Source organism: Nicotiana tomentosiformis, chromosome 3 (genome assembly GCF_000390325.3).
Source record: "Nicotiana tomentosiformis chromosome 3, ASM39032v3, whole genome shotgun sequence".
Classification (NCBI taxonomy): domain Eukaryota; kingdom Viridiplantae; phylum Streptophyta; class Magnoliopsida; order Solanales; family Solanaceae; genus Nicotiana; species Nicotiana tomentosiformis.
In genome coordinates, this window is record NC_090814.1 from 44,395,352 (window position 1) to 44,415,619 (window position 20,268).

Here is a 20,268-nt window from a genome sequence, read left to right on the forward strand (position 1 = left end):
AGTACCCCCGAGTGCGATCCGGATCAAAATCAGATCAATTTTTGGACTTAGAAAAATTCTACAATTTGCAGCTTCTGGTGTCATCGCACCCGCAGAGGGACTGACCGCAGGTGCAGACTCGCACAAGCGAGCCATGGCTCGCAGAAGTGGACAAAGGTCTGCCCAGTGGATTCGCAAAAGCGGAAAGAGCTCCGCAGAAGCGAAGCCGCTTCTATGATGGCACGAACCGCAGAAGCGAAGTTTGAGCAGAAGCGAGAGGCGAGGGCGCACCTACGGTTACGCAGAAGCGGACCATTATCCACAGGTGCGAAGGAAGCTGTCCAGTGCTTCTTCGCAGAAGCGGAAATGTGGTCGCAAATGCGACTCCGCAGAAGCGACAATTGGTCCGCAAATGCGGAAATACCTGGACAGGACATATAATTCGGGGGTTGCCTTTTTGTTTTTACCCATTTTTGGATTTTAAGAGCTCGGTTGAGGCGATTTTCGGGAGATTTTTCAAGGAAAACATCGGGGTAAGTGTTCTTAACTCAATTTTGGTCAAATTACTCGAATCTAAGGTTGTTTTTTACATTTAATTGGTGATTTAAGTTGGAAAACTTTAAAAATCCTCTTGGTTAAATTTGAAGATTTAAGGGTCGAGTTGATGTCAAAATTTAGTAATTTTGGTATGGTTGGACTCATGGTTGAATGGGCGTTCATATATTTGTAACCTTTGTCGGGTTCTGAGATGTGGGCCCCACGGCGATTTTTGAGTTAAATTTCAGATTTATTTTGGAAAATTTGTATTTTCATATGGAATAAATTCCAATAATTTGTATTGACTGAATCAAATTAATTCTGACTAGATACGAGGATTTCATAGGCTAATTCGCGAGGCAAAGGCATAGCGGAGTAAAAAATTACCCGGTTCGAGGTAAGTGACTTGTCTAACCTTGTGTGAGGAAAATTTCTCTTAGGATTGTTATTGATATGATAATTGTGATGTGTTGAAAGTCGTGTACGCGAGGTGACGAGTGTGTACACGGGCTAAATGTGGAAAACTCTGGTTTTAAATTGTGTAGATCTCTATTACACATTAATTAAATTATTTTATCCGGTTATATTTATCATCATTGATCTATTTTTATATTATAAATTTGCCTGACATTTTTCTGCTAATTGCTTTACCTGTTTAGTTGAAACTTTGTTTTTTTTATTCTGTGCTCATTATTTGAAAGTTGAATTTCTTAATTGAATTATTAGTAATATGAAGTATTTGACATTAAAAAAATTTGGTATTGAGGCAATGTGTTAAATTTGTGAAATATTATTTTTGTTGAGTTATTCACTTTTGAATATTTTGTGAGATTTTGTATTTATTGTGATTGAGCTGTGAGCTCCTTATTGTAGAAATAATGTTGTTGTTGATTTATTTTGGCAAGTTGAAATATTTGGGCACTTGAGGTGCAAATTGTGATATATTGTGATATTGATACACATGCGGTGGTATAAGATCTGGGTGTTGAAACGCATGCGGTGAGATAAGGGTGGCTTGCTACGCGTGGCTAGTAGGAAAACTACTAGAAGTCATGCGGTGTGATAAGGGTGGCTAAAACGCGGGATATTATTTCGAGAAAAATATTTTCTTTAAAATTAAATATGAAGGCTCCCGCGCTGATATAAAGAAATGAGATATTGTGAATTTATTTATGATTTGGGACTACGATACGGTACCTCGGGAGTACCCTTGTTGATATTTCTCTATGGCTGCACTTGCTTTTGGTTATTTGTGTTTTATTTAAATTTATAAATTCCTGTTTTCCTTTCGCGAGGTATTATTTGCCCTTTTTCTGTGTAGTTGAATTGTGACATACTAATTACTTGAATTATTCCTATTGTCATTATTATTATATTGTTAAACTTTCACCTTGTCTTTTATTATTTCCAGTAGGGCCTGACCTGACCTCGTCACTACTCTACCGAGGTTAGGCTTGACACTTATTGGGTACCGTTGTGGTATACTCATACTACGCTTCTGCATATCCTTTTGTGCAGATCCAGGTACTTCCTACCAGACCAGGTATCAGTGAGCTAGACTGTATGCGGAGACTTCAAGGTATATTTGCCATCGTTCGCACACTTCAGAGTCCCCCTCTATTCCTATTATGTGTTTACATATATCACCATGTATACGCTCTAAAAAGGCAAGGGATTCAATGCCAATCTTCATTGGAGATGGTCTAGTGATCATTTTGTCTTGATAACAAGCATCGCAAGAAAATTTATCATTTGTAAGAATGTTCAGGTTCTTTAATGGATGCCCACTAGAATTTTCAATAATTCATCTCATCATTATTGATTCAGGATGGTCCAAGCGGCCATGCCAAAGCACAAAAGTATTTGAATCAGTAAATTTCTGGTTTACGATAGAGTGTGCTTCAATTGTACTAATCTTTGAATAGTATAAGCCAGAAGATAAAGTTGGTAACTTTTTCTACAATGTACTTCTGGCCAGAAACATTCTTTGTAATACAAAGATATTCCACATTCATTTCACCTATCATCTCAACATGATATCCATTCCGGCGGATATCTACAAAACTCAACAAGTTTCTTCGGGACTTGGAAGTGAACAATGCATTATATATAATAAGTTTTGTTCCCTTAGACAGAAATATAGTGGCTCTTCCGGAGTCTTCAATCAAACTTATATTACCAAAGATTGTAGAAACATTTGCATTTTCCCTATGCAAACAAGAAAAGAATTTCTAATCTTTGAATATGGCATGAGTTGTTCCACTATCAATTATACAAATATTTTCATGATTAGTCTTTGATCCAAACATAATTTGAGGATTATCCCTATTCTTCAAAATAAAATAATATAAAAAAATAAATATTATAGTAAAGATCATTATCAAAGCATGACTTTTATTTATGTACAAAATTTACATGACCATACTATCTAATACAAACAACAAAAATTAAAATATTTAAATTTTTACATATTCAACACTGATCACATGACTTGTTTTTCCTTCTGGGAATGCACAATAATCAGCTACATCCAAATACATGAAGTCAACATTATCTTTAGAAATTAAATGTGTTTCAGCATTTTTCTCTGTCTTCTTTAGGGAGGCTTGATAAAGTTCAACTATGTGCTTTGGCGTATGACAGGTACGTGACCAGTGCCCTTTTCTTCCATATCTATAGCATGCATTTTCTGCATTTGTTGCTTGCACCGTTTCATGCTTTTGCTCCTTCCCTTTCCACTGTTGGTGGTGAGGAGGGTTCTTTGGTACATTATAATTACCATGATTAGAATTTCTTTCCCCACCACAACCATGACCACGACTGGGGCCACGATCTCTTCCACGCTTAGTTTGATGGAAGTTAGTCTCATTCACTTCAGGGAATGGACAAGAACCGGTAGGTCGACTTTCATAGTTTTTTCATTAGTAGCCCATTATGTTGCTCGGCCACAAGAAGATGTGAAATAAGTTCAGAATACTTTTTGAATCCCATCTCTCGATATTGCTGTTGCAGGAGCATATTCGAGACATGAAAAGTGGTGAAAGTTTTCTCCAGCATATCATGATCATTAATATTATCGCCACATAATTTCAATTGGAAAATAATTCTGAACATAGCAGAATTATACTCACTGATAGATTTAAAATCTTGTAGCCTTAAATGAGTCCAATCATAACATGCCTGTGAAAGAACGATCATCTTCAGGTGGTCATATCTATCTTTTAAATTATTCCACGGTTATTAACAGTGAGATATTCCATTTTCAATCCTTCATCAAGGTGATGGCATAGGAATATCATTGCTTTGGCACGGTCTTGGTTTGATGCCTGATTTTTATCCTTGATAGTGTCTGCCAGATCCATCGCATCAAAATGAATTTCAGCATCAAGCACCCAAGGCATGTAAATTTTGCCCGATATATCCAGGAGGAATAGATCAGAAAATATATACTTGTTGTTTTATTAAGTTGTAGCTTAGATCAGGAAAAAAAAGTGAAAGCAAATAAATGTCGCCACAATTGCGGTAGATATCAAAGATTATTTTCTATATTTTTGTTTACCTTCCTTTCTTCCTTTTTTCTCTTTATTTTCTATTTCTTCTTTTACTTTCTTTCCTTCATTTTCTTTCTCCTGAAACCCACCGTTACTTTGTCACGATCCAAATCTGGATGTAGGTGACAATATGCCTGACGAGCCACTACCCCCGTCAGGTGAACCCTCCAATATAAACAGCTAACTCTAATACTTGGATCTGCACAAAAATGTGCAGAAGCGTAGTATAAGTACAGGATATTCAATACCCGGTAAATATCGAGACTAAGTTTGGTGGAGTAGTGACGAAGTACAAGTCAAGACACCTACTAGTCATAATAACCTGTGCAGTATATAATTATAAAGCTATTAATCGAAGCAAGAATCAGTAAATAGAAACAATGAATAAACATATGATATAAACAGTAAAGTAAACCGAACACCGTTTAAGTACCAATGAAACCAACTAAGGAAAAACAATGACAACTGAAATAATCAAACCGTTCTAACACAAGTTTCACAAACAAAATTACATTGAGATACCTCATCTCAAAATCACAAGTCACGAGTCCCAAATCACAAATCTTATACCCATGGCACCTTATTCCCATGTTATTAATCACAACTGCACGGACAACTCACGTGCCAATATCTCAATCCGCCTGGCATGGTCACAGGTTCACAATCACAATCCGTCAGGCCTGGTCACAGGCTCAATACACAATCCGTCCGGCATGATCACATTCTTACTATCATAATGGAAGAAGATAATACAAGAATACATGGACATGATCAATGAATGTCAAGTTTCATACTCCTGAACCGGTGTAAACGGCATGCTATGGTGTATGCTTGTGCGAGTGTACTAATATAGTCCAAGTCAAATAGTAATATCAAATATATCGAGTAGCTCATTGAAGGAAACACAATAAGTCACGTAAGGTGCATGACATGCACAAAGAAAATCAACATAATGCCCCCAGGCTATCACATATCGTCCCTCACGTAGCCACTCTTATCTCTTCGTATTAACAACATTATAATAGCCACCCTTATCGCTCCGCCCAGATAATAAATCACAATAGCTACCTGTATAACTCTGCATAATAGCCACCCTTATCGTTCCGCCCAGACGATAATACAATAGCCACCTATATCACTCCACCCAGACAATAACACATTAGCCACCCTTATCACTTATCTTACTTCGTTCTTACATGTTCCCTCTCAGTTATTATTTTAAATGCTATACTTGTTATTTTTGTTGCTTTATGTATATATCTGCACATGATTTTAATAGGTGTCTTTTCATAGCCTCGTCACTACCTCATCGGGATTAGGCTCGACACTAACGGAGTACACTGGATCTGTTGTACTCGTGCTACACTTCTTCTTCATATTCTGGTGTTGGTCCTAACGGTGTCTAGCAAAGTTTTTGCTTGGATGATATCTATATCTGGAGACTAGAGGTAGACCTACACATCGATCGCAATCCCTGAAGTCCCCTTCCTTATCTACCTGTACTATTTATTTATTTTACGAACAATTGTATTTTATTCAAATACATTGGTCATACCGAATTCTAGTATGTTCATATACTTGTGACACCAGATTTTGGGTTTTGGCTAGTCAGTGTTGGAGTTATTATATATATTTTGGAATTTTATAGCTTTAATTCTAATTATAATGCTTGAAATTTTCTAAATATGATTAGATGTGTACTAATGTTGGCTTGTCTAGCAAGTGGACATTAGGTGCCATCACGGCCCCGCGATTAGGAATTTTGGTCGCGACAAGTTGGTATTAGAGTACTAGGTTGCCTAGGTCTCATGAGTCATGAGAAAGATTAGTAGAGTCTGGAGGATCGGTACAGAGACATTTGTACTTATCTTCTAGAGGCTATAAGGTTTTAGGAAACATTTCCCTTCTTTATTACTCTGTCGTGCGACTTTATTGTATTGCTGAAATTTGAATCATTCTATTCTTGTTCTCTCACAGATGGTGAGGACACGTACAACATCCGCGGTAGGACAGGAGCCGGAGCCCAGGTTGCTGCCACTACCCAAGGTAGAGGCTAGGGCCGAGGCAAAGGTAGAGGTAGGGGCAGAGCTCAACCTAGAGCACATATAACAACACATATTGTAGAGCCTCAGATCGAGCATGAGGAGGAGGTCCATGTGCCAGTGGGACCATTTCAGGTCCCGGAGGGGTTTATTGCTACCCCGGTACTTCAGGATGCTCTAGTCCACTTATTGAGCCATATGGAGGGCGTGGCCCAGATCGGTGCATTTTCTATGGTACCAGCTATCTATCAAGATGGGGGAGGATCCCAGACTCCCGCTACTCACACACCAAAGTAGATGGCTCACGGATATCAGACTCCGGCAGTTCCGCTAGTTGGAGTAGTTCAGCCTATTATTGCTACAGAGTCTGGGGAAAGGCATGCGATGTCTTCTAACGGGATGAAGAGGTTGGATAAGTTCACTAGGCTATTTCCTATTCGATTTGGTGGTACACCTTCAGAGGACCCACAAAATTTCATAGATCATTGCTTTGAGGTACTGCATAACATAGGTATAGTGGAGTCCAATGGAGTTGACTTAGTGGTATTTCAAATGCACGATTTTGCCAAGAGGTGGTGGCAGGACGATGTTCGAGGCAGACCAACAGGTTCACCGCCACTCACTTAGGACCAGCTCTGACAGCTATTCTGGGAGAAGTTCATCCCTTTTACTCTGATAGAGGACTACCGCTGCCAGTTTGAGTACCTCCAGTAAGGTAGCATGAATGTTACCTAATACAAGACCAAATTCGTGGATTTAGCTCGCCATGCAGTTATCTTGATCCCTACTGAGAGGGAGAGGGTGAGGAGATTCATAAATAGCCTTACTTACGGTATCAGGCTACAGATGGCCAGAGAGACTGGGGATGATATTTCCTTTACTCGGGTTATAGAGATTGCTAGACAGATCAAGCGGATTCGTAGCTTGGGTAGAGAGGCGACATCTAAGAGGATGCCTTGTTAATTTTGTGGTTTTAGTGGTGCCTCGTCTAGAGGTAGGGGTTCATTTGGTAGAGGCAATCTTAGCAGGCCGATTCTATCAGCGCTTCAGGTATCTCACGGTGCTTCGTGTAGTCGTGATTCTTATGTGTCTCATCCTGAGCAGCTAGCCTACATCGTACCTTTAGCTCTGGTCAGTGCACCACTGATTCAGAGTTATTAGGGTGGTTATTCAGGAAGTCAGGTCCAGTTCTAGGGTTAGCAATCATAGCAGTCGAGGACTTGTTATACTTATGGAGATCCGAGACAAATTGTGAGGTTTTTCCCTATATCACGGAGCATCATACCACAGTAGGGCACTTGTGCCATAGTTTCGACACCGGTTGCTCTACCTCCTGCTCAGCCAGCTAGAAGCGGGGGTCAGGCAGCCCAAGGTGGTGGTCGGGCCATTAGAGGTGGAGGCCAGCCATGGTGAGGCCGCCCGAGAGGCGGAGGTCTAAGTGGTGGGGCTCAACCCCATTTTTTATGCATTTCCAGCTAGTCCCGAGGTAGAGTCATCTGATGCTGTCATCACAGGTATTGTTCCAGTTTTCCATAGAGATGCATCCGTTTTATTTTATCCGGGCTCTACTTATTCCTATGTGTCATCCTATTTTGCATCATATCTGGATGTGTCTCGTGATACTTTTAGTGCTCCTATTTATTTGTCTATGCCTGTGGGAGATTTTATTATGGTAGACCGTGTTTATTGTTCGTGTGTAGTCTATATTGGGAGTTATGAGATGAGGGTAGATCTTTTCTTACTCTGCATGGTGGACTTTATTATTTTTTTAGCATGGACTGGTTGTCACCATATCCTGCTATCTTGGATTGTCATGCCAAGACTGTGACATTAGCAATGCCAGGGTTGCCTCGATTGGAGTGGAGAAGACTCCTGGTCATTCCACTAGTAGTGTCATTTCTTATGTGAAGGCTCGGCACGTGGTCGAGAAGGGGTGTCTGGCATATTTGGCTTATATCCATGATCCTAGAGCGGAGGTTCCTTCCATGGATTCGGTACCAATTGTGCCCGAGTTTCCAGAGGTGTTTCCTATAGATTTGCCGGGGAAGCAACCCGACAGAGATATCGACTTCTGCATTGACTTGGCTTCGGACACTCAGCCTATTTCTATCCCACCATACCGTATGGCCCTAGTTAAGTTGAAAGAATTGAAAGATCAGTTGCAGGGTTTGCTTGACAAGGGATTCATTAGACCTAGTGTCTTGCCTTGGGGTGAACCGATGTTGTTTGTGAAGAAGAATGATGGAACGATGAGGATGTGTATAGATTATTGGCAGTTGAACAAGGTCACTATCAAGAACAAGTATCAGTTGCCGATCATTGATGACTTATTTGACCAGCTTCAGGGTGCCAAGGTGTTTTCAAGATTGACTTTAGATCTAGCTACCATCAGTTGATGATTAGGACATCCGATGTCCCTAAGACAGCTTTTCAGACCCGGTACAGTCACTATGAGTTTTTGGTGATGCCATTTGGCTTGATTAATGCCCCAGTAGCCTTTATGGATTTGATGAACCGGGTGTTCAAGACCTATCTGGATTCCTTTGTTATTGTCTTCATTGATGATATTCTAATTTACTCTCACAGTAGAGAGGAGCATTAGTAGTATCTCCGGATCATACTTCAGACTTTGAGGGATCGTCAGTTATATGCCAAGTTTTCAAAGTGTGAGTTCTGGGGTGATTTTGGTTGCCTTTTTGTGCCATGTTGTGTCTTTTGAGGGCATAAAGGTGGATCATAAGAAGATTAAGTCATTTCATATCTAGACTAGACCTACAAGTTATAGAGATTCAGAGCTTTTTGGGTTTGGCTAGATATTATCGTCGGTTCGTGGAGGGGTTTTCATCTATCTCAGCCCCATTTGCTAAGTTGACCCAGAAGGGTCCTCCTTTTAGATGGTCCGATGAATGCGAGTTGAGCTTTTAGATGCTTAAGACTGCATTGACTACAACCCCAGTGTTTCTGTTGCCTACTAGTTCGGGATCTTACACCATGTATTGTGATGCATCGCGTATCGGCCTTAGAGCGGTGTTGATGCAGGACTATAGGGTGATTGCCTACGCATCTTGTCAGTTGAAGGTTCATGAGAAGAATTACCCAATGCATGATTTAGAGTTGGCAGTCATTGTTCACACGCTGAAGATTTGGAGGCACTATCTATATGACATTCCATGTGAGATCTATACCGACCATCGGAGTTTCCATCACCTGTTGAAGCAGAATGACCTTAATTTGCGGCAGTGAAGATTGTTAGAGTTGTTGAAGGACTATGATATCACCATATTATATCATCCAAGGAAGGCAATGTAGTGGTCGATGCATTGAGTAGGAAGGCTGAGAGCATGGGTAGTTTGGCATATTTACCGGTAGTGGAGAGACCACTAGATGTGGATGTTTAGGCTTTGGCCAATCGATTTGTGAGCTTGGATGTTTCGGAGCCTAGCTGGGTTCTTGCTTGTGTTGTGTCAAAGTAATCATTGTTGGAGCGTATTAAGGCTCGCCAGTTTGATGATCCTCACTTATTGGTGTTGAGGGATATAGTGCAGCGGGGTGGTTCTAAGGAGGTTGTGATTGGTTATGTTGGGGTTATGCGGCTTCAAGGCATAATTTGTGTTCCAAATGTTGATGTCTTGAGAGAGTTGATCCTTGATGAGGCCCATAGTTTGTGTTATTCCATTCATTTGGGTTTTATGAAGATGTATCGTGACTTGAAAAAACTTTATTGGTGGCGAAGAATGAAGAAAGATATCGTTGCTTATGTCTCTCGATGTTTGAATTGTCAGCATGTGAAGTATGAGAATAAAAAATCGGGTGGGTTGATACAGAGATTAGAGATACCTGAGTGGAAGTGGGAGTGCAATTCTATGGATTTTGTGGTAGGATTACCACGAACCTTGAAAAAATATGACGCAATCTGGGTTATTTTGGACTAGTTGACTAAGTCTGCACACTTCATTCCGGTGATGCCTTTCTATTCATCCGAGTGGTTGGCTCATATTTACATCTGGGAGATTATCCGCCTGCACGGCATGCCTATTTCTATCATTTCTGACTGAGACATGCAGTTTATGTCACATTTTTGGAGAGCCGTGTAGTGTGAATTGGGCATGCGGGTCGAGCTGAGTACAACGTTTCATCCTTAGACAGACGGGCAGTCTGAGTGCACTATTCAGATCTTGGAGGACATGTTATGTGCATGTGTTATGGATACTAGTTTCTACCTCTAGCGCAGTTCGCCTACAACAACAACTTCCAGTCGAGCATCCAGATGGCTCCGTATGAGGCCTTGTATGGGAGGCAATGTCGTTCGTCGATTGGTTGGTTTGAGCCCAGTGAGGCTAGATTGTTGGGAACTGATTTGGTTCGTGATGCCTTGGAAAAGGTTAAGGTGATTCTGGAGCGACTTCGTACAAGCCAGTCCACACAGAAGAGTAATACGGACCGGGAGGTTCGAGATGTGGCCTACATGGTGGGTGAGAAGGTTCTTCTCTGAGTGTCTCCTATGAAGGGTGTGATGCGGTTTGGGAAGAAGGGCAAGTTAAGCCCGAGGTTTATTGGCCCGTTTGAGAGCTTGGAGAGAGTTGGGGAGGTTGCTTATAGACTTGCATTGCCTCCTAGCTTAGTAGGGGTACATCCGGTATTTCACGTGTCCATGCTTCGGAAGTACCATGAGGACAACTCTCATGTTTTGGACTTCAGCACGATGCAACTTGATGAAAATTTGGCTTATGAGGAAGACCTGGTGGCTATTCTAGACCGAGAGGTTCGTAAGTTGAGATCCAAAAGTTTCCTTCGGTGAAAGTGCAATGCAGAGGTCATCCTATCGAGGAGGCTACGTGGTAGCCCAAGTACGATATGTAGAGTAGATACCACCTTTTTACTAGTCTAGGTACTTTTCTATGTCCGTTCGAGGGCAAACATTTCTTTTGGAGGTGGAGAATGTGATGACCTGAAAGGTTATTTTGAGTAATAGCCTTAATTTTCGTGTTCCAAGATCTCCCACAACTTCATTTGATGTTTCTTGATTTGCGTGCATGATCCGTGTTACTTTTCGGAAAGCTTTTATATGAAATTTTTGAAGAAAATGAAATTTTTGACTAAAAAAGAGCCTAGAGTTGACCACAACCAACATTTTGGGTAAACGATCTCAGATGGATGTTTGGAATTGTACACACATTTGATTGGGGTCAGTGGTGACCCGAACTCTTTTCAGCGCATTAAGTTGAAAATTCTTGAGTTTTGATGATCAAATCTTGTTATTTGATGTTATTTTGAAGAATTGAGGTAGTGAGAAAGGTTGTATAATGTTATTACTCTTTGTGTATGTTTGGTTTGGATCCCAAGGGGCTCGGGTGAGTTTCGAGTGTGTATCGGAGGATTTTGGTTGATTTAGGATTGCTGGTGTAATGTTCGTTCTGGTGTCAATCTGCAGATCTCGCATTTGCGAGATCTGGCTCGGTTTGCGACCTCGCTTTTGCGGTCCAATGATCGCATTTTCCATAAGGGGCTGGTGGTTGGTACTTTTGTTTTGCGAATATTTGATCGCATTTTCGGACTCTGGGAGTTTGCATTTACGACCTTTGAGTTGCTTTTGCGACTTGGAGCTGGGGGCTGCCAGCTTTGCAAATGCGAAGCTTAGCTCGCATTTGCGGTTGAGGGGCGTATCGCATTTGCGAAAATATTGTCGCATTTGCGACTTTTGTGCATCTGATACATTAATCCCATTTGCGATCAGTGTGTCGCATTTGTGGGCATCACATTTGAGAATAATTGTTCACAAATGCGACACATGTAGCTAGGTAAGAAAGGGGGGAAACGGGACTTAGCTCATTTTACACCATTTTTCAACCCCAAACACTCTAGAGACTCTTTTTGAAGAACTTTGTCTTCCCAAATTCATTGGTAAGCAACTCTAATTCATTTTCTATAAATTCTCCATTATATTTCATGAGTTTTTAACATCAAATCTTTGAATTTCATGGTAGAAATTAGGGATTTTGGGTAGAATTTAGGGATTTTTGTAAAATTGAGATTCAGACCTCAAATTGAGGTCAGATTTTAAAACAAATCACATAACCGGGCTCAGGGGTGAATGAGTAATCAGGTTTTGGTCTGAAACTCGGGTTTCAACCAAGCGGGCTCGGGGTTGACTTTTAAAAAAAATGATCAACATCAAACCTTTTTTATTCGTGGGTAGTTTCTAAAGCTTATTTTGAATTGTTTGATCGATAATGTGCTAGATTTGGTTGGTTTGGAGGCTTGTTCGAAAGACACGGTTGTGGTTGATTGATTGATTTGGTTGCGGAGTGAGGTAAGTATTGTGTTTAACTTTGACTTGAGTGAATTAGGACAAGTTGGTCTATTTGCTCTATCAATTACGTGCGGGGACGATGTATATGCAAGGTGATGAGTATATATGCGTCGTCATGGGTGGAAATTGATATATTGTACCATGTTGCTTCTTCTACCATGCCTTTTATGCTTTACTTAGATTGTTATTCTTTAATGGTTCGCTTTGTGTTTATTGATTAAAGGATGTGGGTGGAAGTAGAATTTGCGTATCATAACACCATGATTAAAGTTGAAATTGGTTTCCCACCTTGGTTAATACTTTGGATTATTATTGTTTCTTGGTGAGGAAGAGTGAAAAGTACGAAGGGTGTTGTCATGCCATATTTGTAGATTTTTATCATTGAATGAGTGAATGTGAGGATTAAAGAACGAAGGGTAGTGACGTGCACTTGATTGCTTTATTATCATTTATTATATCATGCGAGGATGAGAGTAAAAGCACGAAGGGTGATGTCGTGCCATTTAATTTATCATATCATTATTATACGGTGAGGATGAGAGTAAAAGCACGAAGGGTAATGCCATGCATTGCATTTATCATATTACATGGTGAGGATGAGAATAAAAGCACGAAGGGTGATGTCGTGCCATTTGATGATTTAATTGCTTTACTTGATTCCCGGATTTGTGAATTATTTGGCTGCATTGTTGTTCATTTCGGAAAGAGGCTAATTGGTGATTTTGGATGTACCGTTCTTATCTTACTCCTTTTTTACATGTTCCCTCCCCATTACTATTTTAAATGCTCTACTTGTTATTTCTATTGCTTTATGTATATATCTGCACAGGATTTTAGTAGGTGTCTTGTTATAGCCTCGTCACTACCTCGTCGGGGTTAGGCTTGACCCTTACAGAGTACATTGGGTCGTGTGTACTCATGCTACACCTTTTCAATTCTTGTGCAAATTCTGGCATTGATCCTAGCAGTGTCTAGCGGAGTTTCTACTCGGATCATATCTATATCTGGAGACTTGAGGTAGACCTGCACGGCGATCGTAGTCCCTAAAGTCCCCTTCCTTGTTTACCTTTACTATTTATTTTGGTTTCGAATAGTTGTATTTTATTTAAAGACATTGGTTGTAGCGAATTCTAGTATGTTTATGTACTTGTGACACCAGATTATAGGTTTTGTCTAGTCAGTGTTGGAGTTATTATATCTATTTTGGAATTTTACAGTTTTAATTCTTACAATAATGCTTGCAATTGTCTAAATATGATTAGTTGTATACTAATGTTGGCTTGCCTAGTAAGTGGACGTAAGGTGCCATCACGGTCCCGCGGTTGGAATTTCAGGTCGTGACATTGTTAGATTTGTCGCACCTCATTTTTTCGCGAAAGCGGGTTTCAACGTGTGACAACTCTTTTAAAAGGGTATTAAAGAGAAGAGTCACTACCTAATTATTTGAGGTGTGTTAGGGAACCTATTTGCAAATAACTTTATTTAATTAGTCTATGCCACCAAAGATCGGGTATGGGCTCAAATTGCTTCAGAGAGAAGAGGTTAGGCACTCTTCGAGGTCCACAACTGTGGGTCCTGGCCGTATTTTACACTACGTGGGATTATTGAATTATAATTATCCTATGTGATAATATAAGTTAAAGAAGGGTAGGTAGTCTAAATTTACAAGGCAAATAAATTGCACGTATGAAAACAAAGCGGACTATTATTAATAAACAGTTAATACAATCTTACAAGATATGGCCTAAGTTCAACAAGCGTACAAACAATAACGGAGGGGGGGGGGGTCCTATGTTTTTTAGACTAAAGGATCACCCCATGCAACATAAATAATACTTCTCAACTTCCTTAAAGATAAGGGTTTCTCATATAATTCAGTAGGCACAGACTATCATCTCTTGCTACCCAATTACTATATTAAAGTTGTTTACCTAAAGGCGTTCTACTTAAATTCTAAACTGCGTCCTGTGCATGCTTACGCGTACCAAGGCTATGGTCCAGGAGGCTTTGGACCTACTACTTTGGTGGTTCTAGACTTTACTTAGGATGCTCAAAATAATAAAACTAGGCGCACAATCAAAACAAGTAGGATTGCACATAGTTAACAGTTAAGGGCTCAAATTGGCCTCCTGACATAGGCCTAAATCCACGCAAAGAGTTATAGGTTATGCTAACAATATTCCAGATCATTAAGTGAACCGTTGTAAACAGACATATTACAAATTGTAGTGTGTTAAATGGCACAAGACATATAGGCGTGATTTCTATGCGATTGATCGATTCAGGGATTGTCATTAGAGTTCCAGAACCAGTGTTTCTAGGCAGGCCGTTTTGACCAAACTGCTGATTTTAATACATGGTTTATTAAAACCCTATAGGAATGATCTCTAGGTGACTTGTGAATGGGCATTGAAATCATTGAAAGCGCGTAATTATTAGTCTTTGATCCTATAGACATGATTTCTAAATGAATAGTGAAATCCTATAGGCATGGTATCTAGACAATAATATCCAGCTTGCAAAGTAATTGAGAACACACATTTGTTTCATTTCATTCCTATAGGCATATTATCTAGGCAACAATATGATTAGGATAGTAGTAGCAGCAATCTTAATTAACTACACTAGAGTCCTATAGGCATGATATCTAGGTGTGACAATGAGCAGTCAACAAGTCTTGTTTTAATCTCTATAGGCATGCTTTCTAACATTGCGAGTCATTAGCCTTAAGTCATGATTTATAGGTAAACAGACAAACAAATAAGGACAGGATGTAGATAAATGATAAATAAGCAAGTTAAGGTCATATAGGCATGTTTTCTAGCCTTTCGTGCAAAATAGAATATACATGTTCCACATTTCACTAATTCCCTAGTTGTTTGTTTACAAATTATTATAGGCCCGATATAAAGAATACAAGTTCAAATATTACAAATTGAAAGACTGCAGGCCCAATAAACAAAGCAGGCCCTAAAGAAAATAATCCAGTACTGCCTGGGCCTTCAACATGCTCACTTTTCACATGAATAGCTGACCCAGATCCAAACACACCTCAAATAGGAGAGTGTATCAATTGCAAAGCTTAGGGCCACGCATGAACTCATACAAGGACCATATGGAGGACCCACTTACCCAGCAATTGTAGATTGACCACTCAACTACATTAGTTAACAAACAATACATGGCAATCAATTAACAGCTCTGAGGTTTATTAATAACAATGCCTCATAGGGATAGGATTATAGAAAGCATATTAGGACTTGCATTTTTAGAAGCTAGGGGAACAAGATTGATCAAGCAAGACGGTTTGAACATGACAACTAGGAGAACCAGCAGGACTCAGTTTCAACATGGCAAGTTTGACACAGAAAACTAACAACATAGGTTCATGATTGAGCAGTTATTCAACAAAGGAAAGAGTGTATCATGATGAACATAAACACATTAGCAGAACATAAGAGGCATGTCCCTTGGGGTCAGTAGGTTAGGCACATAAGACATACACAAGTGTAGAGTAGCAGGATTAAACATTATATGGTCTTGGAATACTCCAAGTGGAATTTCAGAGTAAAACATAACCCAAAACTAGTCTAAAGCGCTTTAGACCTAAGAGTCTTAATCATGACAGTCTGGTAGGGCCATAGTCAGGGAGGATAGCAATTCTACATGAAGGTTTATAACATGAGAGCCTAACAAACAACATAACAAACAAGCTTGTGGCATGGTCTACAACGGACTGCAAATAGCCTATCATGTTGAACATAAAAATTCCAAATCCAAAAGAACTCATGGTAATGAAAATATATCAACATAAGGGTAATAGGATAGGCAAGATCAGAACCCATGCCAGTTACCCATAGATAATAGAAGAAGCAAATATTGAAATTTACCTTAGAAGTTTTAGGCAATGCTAAAATATAGGATTAACAAGTCGAGGAGTACAATTATCAAGGGCACAAATAGTAGAGAAACATGCTTGAGACATTATTGTAACATAGGATTCACATGGTCATGGTCAACTTTTAGAGAAACAGTAGATGACACAAAAATAACTCAGCATAAGGAAGTTCATTCAGTTAAGTTCTGGGTAGGAAGTAATCCCCTAAGAGCTTCAATACAAGTATCCCAAGCTGGGCATGAGAGGGAACTCATAACAACAGTAGGTAATCAGAATAGCAGGGCAGACTTAAGGTAATCAGGAGCCATTCAAGTTGCACACAAACGACAGGCATGCATAGAAGCTTAGAATTCAAGCAGGTTTAAATACTAGAAAGTGGGAAACATGAATGCGAACAGAGGCAAACAATAGCATATCTATATTATATTAAAAGTGGGAAGCCCATAACTTAAAAGTCAAATTACATAAATACCCTTCTAAATAACTTAAATATTCTATTTATAAAATTATAATTTAATAATAATATTTATTAAGAAGAAAATAACTAATTTTATTTGACGTGCCCTTTCTAAAAGGTTGTGTCTTTTTAATAAGTAACTAAACGTCCTTTTTCAAATCTATTTAACCTCTAATTTAGTAGAAAATTATACTCTTATTTAAACATAAAAGTGCACATTCCCTTTTAGAAGAGACAATTGGTTAATGAATTTATTCTCTTCCGTAAAGGTGTAACGACCCGACCGGTCGTTTTACTTGCTAAAATTCCGTTCCCCTAAATAATGCTTCCTATACTTGCTTTTACTGATTTATGACTTACGGGGATGATTGGTTCGGGATTTGGAAGAGTTTGGATTGAAATCAGAACAGTTGGTTCCTTAAGGTTGGCTTAAAAGGCCAAGTTTAACTTCGGTCAACATTTTGAGTAAATGACCTCGTAATTGGGATTTGATGGTTCCAATAGGTTCGTATGATGATTTTGGACTTGGGCGTATGTTCGGATTGGATTTTGGATGAACCGGGAGCGTTTCGACGCCTAATAGTGAAAGTTGCTTCTTGAAGGTTTTTGAAATTCTTTAAATATGGTTTGGAGTAAGTTTTGGCGTTATCGAGGTTTGAATGGAATTCCGAGACTAGAAATAGTTACGTAATGTTATTTAAGACTTGCACGCAAAATTTGGTGTCATTCCGAGTAGTATTAGTATGATTCGACGCGTTTAGAGGGATTTAGAAACTTGAAGTTCAAAGTTTGATTCAATTTGGTTTTGGGGTGTGATTCTTGGTTTTGTTGTTGATTTACGCATTTCAAGAGTTCGAGCAAGTCCGTATTATGTTTATAGACTTGTTGGAGTAGTTGGACGGGGTCCCGAGGGACTCGGGTGCGTTTCGAACCACCCAGAGTTGAGTTGAAACACACCAGACTTCTGCTTCTGGTTTACTTCTTCGCGAACGCGGTCAGACCCTCGCATTCGCGATGAAGGATTTGGGGTACTGTGGGCTGGGGAGCTTTTTCCCTTCGCGTTCGTGTGCGTAGGACCGCGTTCGCGGAGGTCTGGGCCCTCTAACCTTCGCGTTCGCGTGACCTGGCCTGCATTCGCGTAGAAGAGGCTGAGTTGGGTGGCCGTTGTTCGTTCTTCGCATTCGCGAAGAATCCATGGCATTCGCATAGGGTAGGCCAAGCAACCCTCCGCATTCGCGTTGATCCTGTCGCGCTTGCGATGGGTAAATTTTCCTGGGCCTGGGCCGTTTGCCTTTGCGATCGTGAGGCCTCTTCCGCGATCGCGAGGCCTCTTCCGCAATCGCGAAGAAGGCAGACCTGGGCAGTGAGTTTAAAAATCGGGACTTAGGCATTTTTGGGGTCATTTATTACACTCTTGGGCGATTTGGGAGTTCTTAAGGAGGGGATTTCGACCTAGCTTTGTGAGGTAAGTAATTCCTATCTCATGTGAGTTTAATACATAGTTTATGGGTAGATTATAACATGTAAATTAGTGAAAATCATGGGTTTAGAGGAAAACCTAGGTTTTTGATAAAAATAGAGTTTTACCATGAAAATGGTTATGGAACTTAATGAAAATCATATATTTATGTTCCTAAGGTTATGGGTAACAACTATTTTAAAATAATTCCGGAATCCGGGCACGTGGGCCCGGGGGTGAATTTTAGGAATCTTGTATTTAGGTTGGGAAATTACTTAAATAGTAGGGATATGAACTTTTAAGTCTATATTGATTAGTTTCTACACTATTTGGATAGTTTTGGATTGTTCGGCACCAAATTGAGGGTTTGGGCATAAGCTTGGACTGGAAAGTAGGCCTTAAAGCGAGGTAAGCCTATTTTCTAACCTTGTAAGAGGAAAATTTTCCCATAGGTGAACTTAATTAATATATGATTATTTGTGGGGGCTACGTACGCACGAATTGACGAGAGTCCGTACGTAGCTACTATTCTTGTTATGTCCGTGTAGTTCTAGGCTTACACCATGCTTTGTGGGTACCGTTATCTGAACATAATTATTTATTTGCATTGAATGGAACTAAGTTGAGGATTTCAAGATTTCAAAGGTTTCAAGTAAATTAATAATTTGAAAATAATTGAGAAAAATTACATTATATTTATATTTAAGCGCGTTGCGAGTATATTCCGCGAGCGGGGTGACTATTTCCACTACTCTCATGGGAGCGAGCCGTTTGCCTCGGAAGGTTAATAGATGCATATATGGTTTGCGTTGTTTGACCCTCAGTAGTGAACATTTTATATTTTCATGTTGGATCGGGCTGAACGTCCTCGGTAGAATTTGTGTGTGATAATAGAAGTGGAAGCCCTTTTTATAATTGGTATAAATTAACTGTTTTAGAGATCATTTTTTAAAAATGAAGGAAGTATTTTGGTTTCTTAGATATGATGGAAGAACTGTACAGTTATTTCTTGTTTTGAGTTTATTGTTAGTTCTGTGTATCATGCTTATTTAGAATCACATATTATTATATTGTTGGCCCTAGTGAGTGTCGAAGTCGACCCCTCGTCACTACTTCTTCGAGGTTAGACTAGATACTTACTGGGTATATATTTTTATGTACTCACGCTACACTTCTGTACTTGATTGTAAAGGATTTGAGGCAGGTGCATCTGGCCACCAGTCCGGTGCGTAGACTGATTTCCCAGCTCGAGACTTCCCAGTGAGCTGTCCTTTTGAGCCGTTCTGAAGAAGCTGGAGTCTCTCTTATGTTCTTTTATTTTCTGTCTATTTCCTTTCAGACAGTAGGCTAGCATTATTTTGTATATTCTACTAGAATGCTCACATACTTGTGACACCAGGTCTTGGCACACAACTAGTAGACTTATGGTTTTGGTTTGCTCATATGATTACGATTAGTACTAATTGCTTCCATTTATTTATGTTAAAATTGAAACTCCTAAATCTTTTTTTTTAAATAAGGAAAAAGCTATCGTTTACAAATTTATCTAAGCAGGAAATCACTAGTTGATCAGTGTTGGCTTGCCTAATAATGGTGTTGGACACCATCAAGGCCTACAATGGAATTGGGTCGTAACAACATGGTATCATGGCACCAGGTTCATGTTGGTCTCACAAGTTATGGGCTGGCCTAGTAGAGTCTTGTGGATCGGTGCGAAAACGTCCGTACTTATCTTCGAGAGGCTATAGGGTGTTAGGAAACTACTCTTTATTCATCTCTTATTGTGTAGTTGATGGTATAATAAGTTTCCTTCTTCTATTCTCTCACAGATGGCATGGACGCGTACAACGGAAGTTCCAGACCCGGGAAGAGCATTGCTAGAGGCCGAGGCAGAGGTCGTGGGAGGGCACCGGCCCTAGGGAGGGGACAGGGGCGTCCCAAAGCTGCCCCAGTAGCACCACCAGCGGATCCAGTGAAGGATCCCATCATGGAGGAGCAGGGCGAGGTGCCTGTTCCGGAGCCAGCCCCAGTAGAT